A 15141-nucleotide genomic window follows, 5' to 3' on the forward strand; every position below is an offset into this window, starting at 1 on the left:
CTAATGAGAAAAAATCATTCCATTTCTAGCAGCTCAGAGTACAACAAATGAAACAAATGATATGATTTGCAACTCATCAACACATTCAAATACGATAAATAAAATTAAGAAATCCAAATTTAACTCAATCTCGCAATTTGCTTTCAACAAAAAATATACCGATCGCTGATTGGCTTCGTGAAAACTTAGTTTACTATGACTAATTGACCAATATATAACACTTAGTTTTTATACATTTGAGCTATTCGCTGATTGCAAGAGGGTTTTTGCTTTGCTTATAGCTCATTGATTACGTTCGATTTATCCACAACATTGAAGGTAGCTACACTAATTCAACAAACGTTCTATTCGGCTCAGTATAGCCGTTCAAAGTGGGAGGTTGGTGCCAAAAGTCACACTTACCATTGGCAACTGTGAGTTTCGCTCCAACTTTCTGTTATCACTAATGCATCTGTGCAGATCAACAAGTGTAACATTGTGTATGATTCTCTGAATAATTATTCGAGTGTTTTAAGCTTAATTATCGTTAAAACTAATAATAAACATAGAAATGGCACCCCCGTTATGTAGAAAACGACAAACTTGTCCAGAAACTTGAAAAAAAAACAAAGAAAAAGCTGAGCGGTGCGTATAACTTCAACATTCCTTACTCAACTTTATTCATTCAAATCATTCAAACCACATATTTTATTCACAGGCACAAATCCCCAGGACTGATGGTCTTGCCAGATTGTAACCATAATACGAAAGCATTGAAAGCGCTACTTTAACACGACAAGAAATGCTGGATTTTCATAAACGTGTGTACGATCAGAAAGAGCCGGTGAAAATCAATCAGGAGTCATTTTTATTGCGATATATGAAACTGAATAAAGTTACTCGTCATAGGAAAAAAAGTGACAGATACAGTGAAGTGCACCACGTAGCATGTACATACTACATATTCAGCACACCAACAGAAAATGATGATTTTCAATTTTTAATTTCTTGACTACAAAATGTTTGATTATTTACATCTATAAAATTTATTCCGTCTATTTTTTTTCTTCGGAAAAGGAGTTTGAGTTGAAAATTGCGATTTGAATGAACTCAAATTTCCATCATATCCTTCTCATATCATTTCAAAACATTTCTCTAAAAAAGTTGAAAATCGACGCAGCTGACGTGAACACTGATGAGTGATGAGGTAAATGTCTTGAAAAGAATCAACATTCCACTTCAAGTTCTTTTAATGTTGCTCAAAAATTTGATTAACGCTTTCGAAGTTCTCATACTTTGATTTACCTCAAATTGAAGATCTGACGATTTCATCATAAGGCCTAACTCTCAAGGTAACAAAACTGAGAAAAAAATCATCTCTAAAAAAATTGTTCATGTCGCAAAAGAAGAAATTTGAGAAAAAGTTTTTATTTACCACTAGAAAAACATCTAATGGAATGAAAAGTGTGTAGGTAAATTATAAAGTAACAGCAACTAAAAATAGAAATCACCAAATAATTTAAAAACGTGATATGTGTACTTAACTACATATCAAATTTTCGGGGGGAAAAATAAATAAATACGCAAAATAAAGGGTAAGCCGTACTTCCCCAAGTTACCAACATCCAGAGAACGTGAATCAAGTGTCTGGTGAAAAATGAATAAATAAAATTTTAAATGTAGGTACCTATGTCGCCAAGAGAGATTTTTTCCATGCAATGAAAAATCGCATCGGAAATCCAAAAACAATATTCTTGGCACTAAAGTTAATTATATAGAAATGAAAATTTATAAGAAATTATTGTAATTTATCTGATGGTTTCTGAGGCCAAAACTTTGCTGATATTTGAATGAAATTTTCAGACAACATGAGTAGAGTCAATAACTGAGTCGAAAATTAGACATGAAATCTAATCTAAATTTCAGGCATAAAAAAATATTCATCAGATGAAAATTGAAATTATCCATTGTCTATTTTTCATAGCTAAGATTTTATGCCTGTTTTACGACTCAGTAATCCATTCCACGTGCTGTCTGAAAATATCATTAAAACAACAGCAATGTATCGTATTGGCCTCAAAAATCATCAAATTAACTTACTCAGTTTTTTTTTTTTTTTTTTGGTTTTTTACATGTTGACATCATTGGAAAGCTCCTGAAAACCTCTTTCTAATGATGTAAAAATTTCAAAATCGAAGTAAGTAATGAACTTCAATTAGTTTTGCTCTTGAATACAGAATTTGATTTTGTAAAAATTCACCAAAAATTAAAAAATGCACGTTAGCACCTACAATCTGTCCGATTTGAAAAAATTCAGCCAGTTGCGACAAATCAGGGTTCATAAAACCGGAGGTTGAGTCAAATCAACTTACAAAAATTGCACACACTTTACGATGAAGTACTCGTTTTCAACTAGATACGAGTAATTTTATTTAATAGAACCAAATTTTAAATTGTTTGGATGCTTAGTTACCTATATGTTCTTTGAATAAATGATTGAATACTTTTTCAAGTCAACTCAAAATTTTCGCACTTTGAAAATAACCAACTCACGCTAAGCAACTTCCCTGTTTGACTCGATGTGTTATGTGGCAAACCATCAGCTGTTTGTTGATTGCAAGAGGGTTTTTGCTTTTTGCTAATTCCCTTCAACCTAGAGAACCCCCAAAAGGTTAAAGAACTGAAAAAGAAGGCTATATGATAACAAAATCAATGTTACCACTATTGTAAACCAATAAAAAAATGAGCTAAAATTTAAAAAAAATTGCAATGGCATTTTTTGTTCTCATTTTTTCGAGAAAAAAATTTCAAGACTGCAATTTTCTGCTAAAATATCGTTAAAAAGTTCAAAAAAATATTTTTACACGTTTACTTCAAATCTATATTTGAAACAGAAAATTCTCTTAGATTTGAGCTATTCACTGCTTGCAAGGAAGTTTTTGCTTTGCTTATAGCTCACTAGTTACGTCCAATTTATTCAACTTTCAGAAGGCAACTAATGCTTTATTGAAATCATCTTACAAAATACATATTATAAGTACAAGTATGTATTTACTATTTAGCATACCTACAGAAAATGATGATGATTCTATTTCTTTGTATTATTTTACACCTATTAAATTCATCTTATCTCATTCACTTTCTTCCTTCAGAAGTGGAGTTTAGGTTGACAATTGATTTCAATAGGGTAAACTCACATTTTCATCACTATCCTTCTCGGGCCTTCAAGGTGTAAGGTAGCCATTATCCAGCCACATTTGGGCATTTTACTTTCTATGAGAAAAAAAAGGAGAATAGAATACTACACGTCTAATGTTAATGTAACTAGTACAAGTGCCTATGATAATAATCAAAGATGAACTTAATCGGATTTAGGTAGTTGATGCATTCAGCAAGGCAAATATTTTACCAAAAGACGACGTCCGAGCTTAGTTTTAGTAATCCTAAATCTGGCCGAGGATACCATCAAAATGAACTGTTTTAGGTTTCAGCGACCTTTAAAAATATATCTTAACGAACACGCCGCCACCGCGCCGCGCCAATGAAAACGTAATTTCGGTCGACGTAATTCTCTCGTTTCACGGTGTCGCGGGGAAAAGCTTAGTGGGATTTTACTATCTCGGTTTCCACAGCACCAAGTGCGTTAATTTTTCAAGTCTGGTATATTTTCACCAAATAAGAAAAATGATCTCGCAGAATCGTACCTAGCATAGAGATTAATAAAAATACTGGAAACGTTCAGACTTCAGATTCGCCGAGATAGACAGCAAGGGAAAAGAGGAGGGACGGACGATTCATACACCATGAATATACGGAGAGTTACTCGCCAGTCGAATGTTGGAATGAGCAGACATAAAAATGAGTTAGGTACTCGTATTATTTGCTAAAGCATCGAAAACTTTTACCCAGACATCAAATTTCAATTTCTTATCTAGCATATTATGGCTTTAGCAAAAGGAAACACCATGCAGCGAGTAAAATCTGTTCTTAAAGAAGCTGCTGTAAAATATTTCATTTATTTTTGCGTTTCTATTTTCCGTAGCGTTGTTGCCAAGAGGGTTTTCTCCCCCCCTCCTGCCTCGCTTTTACGACGAGTAGTGGTACAAATGAAGTGGTTGGAATAGAGAGAGAGTTTCATCTGCAATGTGGATTAGTCTGGAAAATAATAATTGTTTCTCACAAGAAGAACGCATTTCTGCAATGAAAGTTGATATTATAATAGAGATATCTGGTCTGTTTGGGTAAAATAATAGTCATCTGGATGAAATTCTCGTCTATTTCGCAGGTCAGTAAAACTACAGAGGTTTTTGATGATGCTGATACGCAATTATCCGGTGATTTTTTCCAGATTTATATTCTGTTGTAATATTCGAAATATATGTACATATTACATGTCATGTTCGATGCAATACAGTGTGTTATAGGTATCGTATCGTATTGCATACCGCTGAAAGGCGAATTTTATTCCACAACAAAACGAGCAAGAGCAGATCAGTTATCCATATTCGATAAATATTTCGCCTTTTAGCGATACACACGCGAACGAAACAAATTTCCACGTTAATGTGCACGATATGCGGTGCAATATTTAATAACCAACGTAAGGAAGAAGGAAGAGGGAAGAGGTCGATGTATAAAAAGAATTTTTTAAAAGACTCGTATATACTGTACATGGTTACCGAGTATATAACCGCATAAAAGTAATAAAAGTATGAAAAAGTACTTCCGATAAAGCTTCCAGAAGTCTGGTGCAGTAATGCAGAAATGATAAAAATTTCCGGTTTTTCGCTTCCTCTCTACACGTGAAATTCAGCGTGTAGAAAATGCTCGCTCGCAAAGTTGAAGCCGAATTTTTGATGTAACGTAAAACGGACGAGAGAGATTTTTTCGAGATATTTTCGTGATTTATTAGCACAATATTTATATAAGATGATTCTCTACAGGAGCGACGGGTTGTTTTTTTTTTCAATGTGCTAGCAGGATTCCTTCGGCTGAAAAAGTAATTTGAAATTTTTCAACATTTGCCAGTGCCAATATTTTTTTTTTTTTTTTTTGATAATTATGGATTAGCTGATTTTTTGCATGATAGAAAATGCTACGATTCAAAAAGAATGTTATTATGTTTATATTTTGAGGTTATGTGGTAGTCTCAATTTTTGCTACGAACAGTGTCTGAATAATGGTTTGGAAAGATTTTCCTTCTGATCAGGTACAACTCAAGGTAGGTAGGTACATTTAGGGTGGATCATGGATCACCCACCCAAAAATTCGGCGAATTTCGACCAGATTCAAAAAAAATCTTCATTTCGAGTAGGAAGTTAATCGAGAAAATTTCAAGTATCATTTTCTAGTTATTTATTCGTTCATTCATTTATTTAAATTAGCAATATCTGACTATTTATTTTCCTTGAAGCATCCATTATTCAAGTTTTTTTTCAGACAACAATGACCCTCAACAAATGTTTACCCCGCTGTGTGAAACTGGAGAAATATTTTGGAACGCAGTGGTGCCACTTTTTTTTGGCAATTACAGCCAATTTCAAAAAATTGAGAATGGCCAAAAACTTGAGAAATTTTCTAATTTTTAAAATTTGGCAATTATGACCAAAAAAATTGGCACCACTGCGTTCCAAAATATTCTTCGATGATTTAGAATCAACATAGACTGATTATCCGCTACACCACCCTATAAAGGATTTTTTCATAAAACACTTTCGCCCAATTGTGTCGTATGAGTTTTGTATCGCCCAATTGACAGCTGTTACAGCGCGTATTATTTTTTCAAATTTCTTTGTAAATATAGGTATTCTTTTTTAAATTCTCATATGTATATTCTAAATGGTTTTAATTACTATTTATTCACGTGATCACGATCTTCATGAAGAAAAATGATGCGAGGCAGAAGGTGTTTGTTTTTGTTTTGTGACAAAGTGAGCACAAAAAAATGAATTTAATTACATATTACAGAATTTCTGGAGGAAAGCGAAAGAAGAGAAGAAAACTCCAATGAAATCAAAATACTTCAAGAAAATATTGAATTGAATCGATATTTTCAAGCCAGTGCTAGCTACTGATTGCAAGAAAAGAATGACCGCTCACATCACTTTCAGGGAAAATAACGTGCATAGAAGTGATATTTTCTATTCCCAACAGGACAATTTGATCAACTTGATGTTAACTATGTATCAATGGATTTATAAACGCTCCAGGCGTCACCGACGCGACGCTTACTCCCAAATTCTACGTAATATTCTGGCGTATATTTACAATCAAGCGTCAGCTATGGAGGTTAGTATCATCTCAGTTCTTCATGTATCAAGCGTCTAAAAAGCAAAACTGTCAAGAGATGTGAGGATGCAAATAGGCAGTTTAAAATTTGCCTTGACCCTACTTCTAAGGTACGAGGGGTGTTCCAAATGTAATGCCTGTTTTGCCATAAGTTGGCAACACTGCGTCCAAACGGCGTGAAATTTGGAGGGATTTTAGATTTTGAGTGTAGGAACACACTGGAATTTAAAAAAACGGGAAATCTCTTCGTGTTCGCGATCTGTGAGTCAGTAAAGGTAGGGATGTCATTTAAGACGAGAGTTGATATTTGTCATCGAAAAAAAAAATTTTTTGGGCGTAAAAGGGTTAAAATTGTGCAAAATTCATCAAGAATAATGTTTTGTACACGATGAGAGGTGTATCGACGAGTCTACAGTTCGTCATTGGACGAAAAATTTGAAAAAATGTCGAATGATAGAGTCTGACGAACTGCGCAGAGACTGACTACGCGAGAGCGTTATCGACGAACACGTTGAACGAGTCAAACAGCTGATCAAAGCAGACCGTCGCTACACGTTGGACGAGTTGTGTAGTCATTTATGCCAGATTACTGCAGTTTTACCTCAATTCTTCCCATTAATCGCGATTTTTTAGGGTTTCACAAAATTAGCGAGGGTGGGTTTCCAGACATGCTCGCTGAAAAACACAAAAAGCAATGAAAAATTCAAATGGGAGCTTTTCTCACACCCTCTGCACTCCCCGGACCTAGCCCCAAGTTGCTTTCATCTGTTTACAATACTCAGACATCATTTGGGTGGCGAAAAATTCGATTGTGACGACGCAGTTGCAAGGGAAGTCATCGCATTCGTCAAAAAACAACTCCCAAAGTTCTACCGCAACGGCATTTCAAAGCTGAAAACTCGATATGAAAAATGTTCAAAAGTTAAAGGCGACTATGTAGAAAAATAGAGCTACTCAAATACTAAATAAATCCGTTTAAATTTTTAATTTATCTTTATTTTTACTCTTCTAATGGCAAAACAGGCATTAGTTATGGAACGCCCCTCGTATATTTTACTTGAATATCCAGTTCATCCCAGAGGGGATTAATAGATGTGTATAAAAAGAGTGTGTCAGAATTGCGAGGTACCTTGGCGCTGTACGAAGCGTGTTTGTACGCTTCTGCAGTCAACGCTCGAAAATTGTATACGTTGCGCCAATATCCACAATTCCAGCAAATTTCACTAGGACACCTTCAGAGGTATGATTTTCCTATATGTATGAAAACACCTACGGTACACGTCTGGTACGAGTATCTTTAGGTTCAAGACGCGATTTTGTATGACACTTTGTGATAGCTGAAGTCGATAGACTCATAACAGGTGCCGACTTCTGTAAATAGGTGCGATCCTTCGGGGCGCCCCTATAGATCCTACTGCACACTACTCGTTTCTCCAAGGATCGAGACTCCGTTCAGTCAGAGGTTTAACGGATCACTGGATCAGCCAGAATAACTTAATGGTTGAGAAATAAACCTCGTATTTCTCCACCACCCTGTAGTTCGTGAGATTTCGATAGAATCGATCCTAACAACTTCCTGGCACATTTCCATTTGATACCAGATTTAAAATTCGCTAAACTTATCAATGACGCAACCCTCTCATCCGCAAACTGCTGGATGCTACAAAAGGGCTGAAAAAGGTGAAATTAGAATCAAGGTGCATAATATTAGCTGAGAAAAAGATTTATTAACTTTTGGTAAACGACCTAAATCATAATTCCATGCACCTTACTTTTGAAAACTCTCGAATTTCAGAAGAAGAAATTGAGTAGTTTCTCAATTCTGTCACAAATATTCCAATTTTCTCCAAAAATCAATCTAGAAAATTTTTTCAAGGAAAATCAATCGGTCTGAGACTGAAATTTGAACGAATTGAGAGATGGACGAACCCATGAGTAGAAATGTTGAAAACAAAAAAAGTCCATTCATGTTATTTTAAATTCTTGTAAATGATTATACATAAAACCTAAACCATATATGTATCTTACTATTTCCGTTCTACGAAAGTTCTTTGCAGCATGGAATCAACCATTGAGATCCAAAAATAAATCAAAGATACTCACCAAGTACCAACCAAGGAGTATTGTGTAGCTTCTTCTGCGGGAAATTCGCCGCACGTGCTCTCAGACTCCTACCTAGTAGTCGTAGGCAACCGTATGTACATGAAAGTATGAGGAATTGTACTTTTTTTCAAACTCCGTTTTTTCACAGAATTGTTCTAATCATTGATTTTTTACGTAAAAATAGTGCAGTAGACCTCGATGTAATGAGACTAGGTCTCTCTTTCAAAGACGATAGAGACAAACTAGTACTGTTTCTCTTTGTCTATTCTGTTTCTAGAAAGTCGAACTATGGCACCTTTCTAAAGAAATTTACAACATAGCAATTGTAAATTCGTTCATTACAGACCCTACCAGCGAACCGATATAAGCAACGTATAGGCTTCAAGTATTCGTGAAAAAATTGCCTGTCAACAGTCGAACTGTGAAGAGAATATGCCATGTTCAGAATTCAGTGTACATCGAAGATCAAAAGGTATAAAAAATCTGATACCACAAACTTCAAGTATAAGTGAATAAAAGAATCCTGAAATTTCTTCTATCCTCGTATGAGAAATTGTGGAATCGGGAATCCCCTAAGATGGAGGACCTTCTTTTCAATTGAGTAATTTTTTCATTTCAATTTTTAGTAAGTAATTTTTTTTGTTTTTTGTAGGTATTTTCTGTACAATGAATGTAATCTATCAACAGATAGGATTCTACCCACTTAATGCTGAACCAATAACTCAAAGTGGAAGGGGCTGTTGAAAAATAAACAATAATTTTGAAAGAAGCGCGATCCTCACAAAAAATGACTGCCATTTGAAAGAATTAAGAAAGGTTCTAATACTATGTTTTGAAATTACAATTTGTTTTCAGACTTGTGAAGTGCAATTCAGCTAGAATTATACAAACTTCGAACAGAGTGTGATGTTACTTGGAACATTGCAGGAATGAGGAAGAGAAGTACGTATTCTTGGTGTTAATTAAAATGAAATCAACTTCGAAGATGTGGCTGCTGCGTAATAAGTGGATTGAGCTAAAAGCAGCTGATAGGACTAAATTTGACGTTATTGCTCGTCGTATTTATTACTTGAAGATACTAAGGGATTGATGAACTTTGAACACAAATTTTAGGTGCAACACGTACATAAATAATGTGTTATGATTCTTTCAGGTTCCCAGTCAGCAGAGAAAATACAGAAGAAACTGTTTGCTATCTAAGCGATTCAATAATGACGTTTTTCCAAGAGCCATTGAGCCCATCATCTATATAGAGAACCGACTATTGATCACGTTAAAAGCACAATCATCGCCGAAAATAAAATTCTTCGTAATGTCTTTGAAGTCAGTTAATCGTACAGAACTGAGCGTCGCGAACGCGATATTTAAACAGGTAGGTGAGTAAAGAGATTTTAAATGCATCATTGATCAGTGAAATCATAATTCATTGTTTTCTTTTCTAATTCACAACTGGTTAAAGGTTACTTTGTATAGTCTTGTGCTTGTATCATAGTAAGAGGCACTAACGATAATATTTCATAGTTACAGACTGTAAATTTGCTTTTAGAAAATTGCAAATACAATAATTTCAATTCACTAACGAGTTCTGAACAATCGATTTTTCAACTTGTTTTGTTTACTTTTACGTTGTTACATTGTACATACCTATGAATGTACTTTGATGTCTTGTAACTGTACATTTGAATAGCATAGCTTATGCAAACAAATCTCATGTAGGTATTAGTAATTTACAGTCATATTCGCGAATATTTAAATACAAATAGGTAGCTGAACGATTCTTCTGTTATTTCCAAACTTAAAGATTATAATACCCTAATAACGAAGTGCATGAGTAAATTCGCGTTGTTACGGTTTTGGTAAATTTTACGATTTCGTTTTATTTTTAATCCATAAATACCTACCTACAAAGAGAAATTTTTAATCAGTTCCAATTTCATAGATAAGTTGAGTTAATTTTATACTTAATTGGCAATTTTCTAGCGAGTGAAAAGAAACTGATAGGGATACCAGATTTCAAAGTTTAAAAACGATTAAATAAATTTTAACAACTTATAAATTCGTAATTGTAGGTCATTATTTAAAATTGTAATAAGATATGGGTTGGATCGGGTGTACAGTGGGTAATGGGTATAGGAATTCTACGTACAACTCAATTAACTATGTTTCTAATAAATCAGGTAAATGGGAATTTTGTTTTCGATATTTACAATATGTAATTCGCGACGAATAAGTTTCAGTACTTTGTCAGTAAATTACGTATGCGTTTTGACCTTTGAAAAGTATCTCTACCCACGAACGATTGAAATATTCAGGTTTCATTACTAATATGCTGATTACCTGACCAAGCGCAATCTTTTTGAAATCAGTACAATTAATTTCATTACCTAGTCGTTATGGATCTTCATTATAGTCAGGGAGCCCATCTGAAAAAAATGTACGAGGGGGGTTGAAATTTGGGACCCGGCCCAAAAGTTACTATATGTATCCCTCTTTTCAGAAATGTCACTCTGGCAATTCACAGCTGGGGCTTTTAAGCACAGCGAAAGCTCAAAGTTCACAATTTTTATGAACTTTCAACTTGGAAAGTTTTATGGTTAAAACTGGTGGATTCTTATAGGATTTTTCACGCTGAATCCGAATATGCCGGTCTGTCGACCCCTAAGTGCCCTCAAAGGGGTGCCAGAGAAAAGAAAAAACGTTCAATGTCACTCGCAATAATGGTGATTGTATATCATTTTCCAAGGACACCGACGGTATTTTAAAAAGTCATGTATCAAATGTTTTGAGTACTGATTTTCACGAAGAAGCGGACTCTCGCATCGTTTTGCATTTACTTCATTCAAGAGGAAATGTTGTGATCCAGAGTCAGGATACATATGTTTTAATAATCATCTTAGGAAACATTTTCAAATTATCGAATATTATACGGTGTTGCTAGAAGTAGGAAAGCATTTTAACCAAACTCATTGTTTCATAAATTGTACCGAATTGGCGAATACTTTGGGTAGAGATCTCTGCCAAGCGCTACCAGCATTTCATTGTTTCACTATGGCTGCGATTATACAGCCACATTCTATCATAAAGCTGAAGTACAACCATTCAAACTTCTGGAAAAAACCCAAGATTTCAAAAGAGCTTTCAAAAATTTGGAAGTTTCAAAAACGTTGAGACGATTAAAGAAGATATTGAAGAATTTGTAGCATTGATGTATGAAAAAAAAAAAAATGTTTGAGAAACTGAATTATTCTTCGAACTGCCCCAGCTGCCTTCCACCATGTTCACGAGTACAACAACACATCATGAGGTGCCACTACATCTGCAGTATCTGGCTTCAGTCAGAGGGGAATACAGCCATCTCACCAAGTAGCAGTAAATGGATTTTACACGAAGGTGAATACGTACCTCACTGGTATGAAAGTGAGATGATACCCTCTTTGCTGGAGGAAACAAATGAGGCAACCAGTGCCGAAAACGAAGAACTGACAGATGAATGCGAAGAATCGGCTGATGAAGAATCTTCAAGTGATGATTCAGATTTTGAGTAATTTTTTTTTCGTCAAGAGGTATCTATCGCTAAAGTTGTCGTACTTCTCTTGTAAAAAAATCAATACACATAGGTACTTGTAGGTACCTTACTGTTTGTCAAAATTTTTCGAAATAATATGTAATTGTAGGAACATCATAAACATTCTCAGTGTCTCTAGAACAACGATATTTTTTCCTCTTCAACATATTAAGGCAGTTGGGCAGCATTTAGAGGTAGGTAGTGACACATTTGATTTCAGAATACTTGCAAACCGCCTTCGAATAAAATAATTATGGAATAAGATGTGAAAAACCTAAATATTTTGCATTTTTCACCCCTTCAAAGTAGGCTGGCACCCTTTTTGGGGCACTTGGGGGCTAGCAGCAGGGCATATTTGGATTCAGCGCGAAAAATGCTTCAAGAATTCAGCACTTTTTGTTACCTAGACGATTTTTATGAAAATTTATTGAAAAAATACAGAAATGTTTGCGATTTTTACCCCTTTAACCCACTCTGGCATCCCTTTGGGGGCACTTAGGGGTCGACAGACCGGCATATTCGGATTCAGCGTGAAAAATCCTATAAGAATCCACCGGTTTTAACCATAAAACTTTCCAAGTTGAAAGTTCATAAAAATTGTGAACTTTGAGCTTTCGCTGTGCTTAAAAGCCCCAGCTGTGAATTGCCAGAGTGACATTTCTGAAAAGAGGGATACATATAGTAACTTTTGGGCCGGGTCCCAAATTTCAACCCCCCTCGTACATTTTTTTCAGATGGGCTCCTGGACTATTACGAGAATGACAATATCAACTTTTTATTTGGGTAAAAAAATACGTGACTTTGCACAAAGGAAGCCGCTAGCGTAAATTTTCGGAGAATTGTTTTAAAAGTTCTCCTTTGCTATTCGTACAAAATCTTCAAGATATAGGTACACTTTGCCAACATGAAAAAGTACAACTAGATCAAAAAATACCGAGAAACGAAGAAACACCAGCTTTAAAACTTGCCTAACTGACTGTCTAATTGTCTAATGTCTGACCTTTAGATTTGTTCATCAATCTCGGGGCTTTGGAGAGAGACATTCTGCAGGAGTAATTTTTTCAGGGCGGAAAAATCTACAGAAATTGAGTCATTAGGTATTGAACGAAAATGCATTCTGATTAATGATCATGTCGTCAACTAACAATTACAATTAATTGGGAAATATTTGTCCAAATATAAACCAGTCAGTTGAACGCAAACGAGTGAATCAATCACTGATCAAATATTTCAAGAATTGTGATGTTAAATTTAAAATTGATATCAATTTGTTCAAAAAGCATAAAAATAAAACTGACTTACTGATCCTGACACTTGGTCACATACATAAGTTCTACCATTCTCATAGCTGACATTTTTACTCACCTGAAACAAACAAAAATACAATATTGTGGATCAGTTGATTAATGTACACACATATAAACTCCTTCATCATGAATCAACCTACATTATTTTAAATCAGGGCTGAAAATTCAACAAAAAATAAGGATAAAGTTTACTCTCCCAGGAAAGTTTCAAATCATGCATAAGTATGCTTTTTGGTTTTGCAGAGGTACGTCACCTTAAACCATAGTTTTGATATTACGATAAGTTGGGCTGGTGGATATTGCAAGGGATACCAAGCGAGGGTTTCTGAAGAGGGGGAGGAAGAGGAGTGTAATTAAAATAATTCCAACACAAAGATAGAAATATCTAAAAAAATCACCAATTTCATTCAAGGTACCAATAAGAAGTTTTAGGTTTTATCTCAACTTCGGGATTTCTGTAGAAGGGGACCAACTTTATAGAGTTTTTCTGATTGAAAAGTTGCATTTTTAAACAAATATTTACAGGCATGAATTTTTTTCAATTTTTTCCAATCTTGGCAGCTTATTAGAAATTTCTCATCAAAATGCATTATAAATAATTAATGAAATTAGATTCGTTTTTTTCCTTCATTTTTCTCGAAAAATATGAGTTTTGGGTGTATTCCTATACAGACATGAATTAAAAATATCAAAATTTCCTATCGATTGGCGTCCTTACAGTTTTATGAAATTTGTGAACAGTTCAGTACGTCAACTTTGAATGAAAATCACTCAGATTTTGAGCGAAACTAAGTACAAATGTTCTAATGACGTAAAATATTCAGAATTTTATTCTCTTCAATACGTTTTTTATCGAGTGATTTTCGCTTCGCATCTATTATTTTCACAACTTTGAAACTTGAATAACATTTGAATGGTGAAAGCTAAAATTCTCGATAAAAAGCCATATAAAAGAGAAAAAAATTCTGAATATTTCGCGTTATTAATACATCAATTGGTTTCACATTTAATTTTGAGTAATATTTCATTCAAACTTCAAGTACACAGAAATCTAGGAATGAAAATCTTGATGAAACCTTCATTAGAGACCAAAATTCACAAAACCTTACACACTAATCGATGGGAAATTTCAATACCTTCAATTCATGTGTTCATAAAAATTCAACCCCAACTCATTCTTTTTCGAGAAAAACGAAAAAAACTGCGTAATTTCGTTTGTTTACAATGCATTTTGATAACAATTTACCCTCCAATGGGATATCGTAACTTTGTGGTGTTGGTATCCTGCTCCCCTACAAGTCCGAATGCCCAATGAGGTCAACATTGTTTGGGGAGCTGAGACAGGATTTCTCTTGAAAAAAAGGGGTCTATTCTGTTTCTAGAATGCCGGACTCGGGCATCTTTTTTTGAAATTCTCAACATGGCGACTGTACATTCGTTCAATACAAACCCTACCAGCGAACCGAAACAACGTAGGCTTCAAGAATTTATCAAATAAAAACATGATTGAGTATAGTAAATAATTTTTTTGTTTCAATTTCTAGTAAGTAATTTTTTTCGTTCTTTGTTTATAGGTGTTTGCTGTAAAATGAATGTAATCTATCAACGGAATAATTTTTCAAAAAATTTGAACAGACATCGGTTTTTTAATTTTTTGACTACTCACTGATTTTGATTCATGTCATCTTTCTAGATTTTCCCAACTTTGAAACCTCCATGTTATGGAGCCAAAATGCCTTGAATGACTCAAGATAATTTTTCCAATAAACGTGGATTAGGTGGATAAAAGAAATTCTGACGCAGAAACAAAATGCTTTCCAAGAAATTTATTTTTTTCATTTCTTTTCAACTTGGGGAAATGGGAAGCTACCGGTAGCACTTTTTTCAAGTACTAGAAAA

At 34.5% G+C, this 15141-nt stretch overlaps 1 protein-coding gene across 3 annotated transcripts in view; it reads right to left on the bottom strand.

Moving 5' to 3' along the window:
- LOC135841343 (dipeptidase 1-like) overlaps positions 1-15141 on the bottom strand; it is a 705386-nt gene that overhangs the window by 599685 nt on the left and 90560 nt on the right. The gene's annotated exons all lie outside the window — the stretch shown is intronic.

The sequence above is a fragment of the Planococcus citri genome, chromosome 3 (assembly GCF_950023065.1).
Source record: "Planococcus citri chromosome 3, ihPlaCitr1.1, whole genome shotgun sequence".
NCBI classification, from domain to species: domain Eukaryota; kingdom Metazoa; phylum Arthropoda; class Insecta; order Hemiptera; family Pseudococcidae; genus Planococcus; species Planococcus citri.